The sequence below is a fragment of the Nothoprocta perdicaria genome, unplaced genomic scaffold (genome assembly GCF_003342845.1).
Source record: "Nothoprocta perdicaria isolate Ctin4 unplaced genomic scaffold, notPer1 scaffold_452, whole genome shotgun sequence".
NCBI lineage: Eukaryota > Metazoa > Chordata > Aves > Tinamiformes > Tinamidae > Nothoprocta > Nothoprocta perdicaria.
Window position 1 is genome coordinate 179,280 of NW_020455702.1, and position 2,506 is coordinate 181,785.

A 2,506-nucleotide genomic window follows, 5' to 3' on the forward strand; every position below is an offset into this window, starting at 1 on the left:
ACAAGGTGATAGTAGTTTCAATTAAAAAAAAAAAAAGGAAGAAAAAAAGAAAAAGGAGGGGGACTTTTAATGCCCTCGCTTATAAATGTGTTTATTTACCTCTAACAGCTTCGAGGATTTAATCAGATGGGCGCGCGCAGCACTTATGGCCATATGTCAGGGGAGAGCGCGCGTGGTTTGCGCCCGCGCGGAGGTGAGGGAATGAGGGCATTTCGTCTTTGGAGCCACCAGTTTCTACGTCTTTGACACCCCCAAAATCGAGGTGTCAGGGGAAATAGCCATGCGGGAACTCCCAGGGAGAGAATATTTATTTCTACCTAGATTTTTGGAGCGGAGGGTGAAAGGGAACCGGGGCCCGGGGCAACTCCCGGGCCGCAGGCAAACAGGTCCCGGGCCCATCGCGGACCCCCGCGGGGGGGAAATTTTGTGGAAGGGGAAAGAATGGAACCCCCCAAATCCATCCCCTTTGCCAGCAAACAGGCAGCATCCCGGGGGGGCACGGCAGCCTGCGAGCCTGGCAGTAGCGGTTTATTAAGGCTGAAGGCTGTTTAAAGAAGGCGGGGGGGTGCGGGGGGGGGGAGACACGCACACACACGGATTTGGATTTGTTTCCTTTCAATAATTACTGAGGGATAGAAAACACATGTGCTGGGATTGCTTTATTTTTATTTATTTACGTCGAAGCCCTCTTTCTAAATCAGTTCATCAATTCGCTAATTATAGCTGAGAGGGGGGAGGAAACCTCCCGACACACTTTTTTTTTCCTTTTTTTTTTTCCTTTATTTTTTTTTATTTCTGTATGAACATCAGAGCGAGGAGAAAGGGGGGAAAAAGAGAAAAAAAAAACAAGGAGGGTAAATATGGATTATGAGTGGTGAATGTTATTTCAGATTTTCTATGGGAGCCTTTCTTTTCTGGGAACAAAGAGCAACTCCTATTAAAGAGCTACTCGAAGACTTGTACATATTTCCACTGCTGTGTAGCACTTTTAATAAAACATCTGTTCTTGCTTCTGCTGATGAGTTTACATAATTGTTTGCAGACCAATTTCACCAGCGAGCGTACCACATATTCCCTGTGCATGTTTTCATGGGGGAGACAAAATAAAATATAATAAATAAATACCTTTTGGGGGGATAGTGGCATAATAGGCTGAAATTGTTTCCCGAAATTCCCAGTCTGCTAAAAATGTAAATGGGAAATATATACATGGATACATACATATATAATATTAGGCTGATGGACTGCAGTAAGTAAAGTGGACTTTAATGATGGCTTATTTATATTTGCAGAAGCTTTTGGTGTTGTTGTGGGCCATTTTCTTTCTTCCTTTCACAGAAATCTGATTTTACTGTCTTTTCTCTTTTCTCTTTCTTTATTTATTTTTTTTTCTTTTCTTTTAAGATGGGGAGAGCAACCCTATTTTAAGTTTCTTTACGGCAGCTGGTTTCTGTTCCCTATAAATCGAGCAGACTTTTAAGACTTGCCCTCTGTTTAGCGAAGTAATAAAACACTTAACTTTCTCGACTCCTAGTCACACGGTTATCACACAGGTCTCCAATACAACATCCCCGAGCACCTATACACAAATATATATAGAGAGAGAGAAGGAGGAGGAAGCAAAGAAGCAAGCAAAATAAAAAGCGAACCAAAAAAAAATTAATTAAAAAAATATAATAAAAAAAGGCAGGAGGACTCCTTCCAAAGCCTAGACTTTCCTCCCAAACTTCGGCAAGGTTGGCATGATTATAAATGCCCTTGCCTAGGTGAAACGTGCTACGTGAATGTGTCCTGGGCAAGGTCCAACCCGTGGAGCTGGAGCTACTTTTAATTCACTCGCCAAATTGCATTGGTCTGCGAGCAATACATAAGGCGAGACAACACGCCAATAACTAAAAAGCCCTCATTCATCCATCCATCCCTCCATCCATCCCAGTTGTTGGACGTTGCCACAATTTAATATCTGGAGGCCGCCTTGCTGCCTGGGTTTCCAAAGGAACCGAGTCCAAGGAGTTGGTGCCCCCCACCAGCTCGACACTTTTTGCCCTCCCCGCCTGGCTGTTCTGCTAAGGGCATCTGAGAGCGCGTGTTTAATGTTGGGGCAAAAAGCAGAGGGAAAAAAATCCGGAATTGCATTAATTTTGTTATTTTACATCTCTATATATTTGTTATTATTGTTCTCTCTTGGTGCTTTGGTTCCCCGGCTAGACTGTGGCACAGGGTTGGGGGGATGAGGGCAAAGGAGGAGAGAGGGGGGAAAAGAGAAACGAAACCAAAGCGAAGTTCGCTGTTTTGGAGAGGTGGGAAATGCCAGTAAATGTTTTCCCCCTCTTTCCCTCCCCACCTTCTTCCATATGAGTCTTATATCTGTACTGGGCTGCTTGCAAGTTTGGGCAGCTAAGGTGCAAGTCAGGCTGTGTTCACTAACAAGGGACATCTGTTAAATAACACAGTGCCTACTTGCAGCTATCTTCTTTTTTTGGGACTACAGAGTTTATTCTCCCCC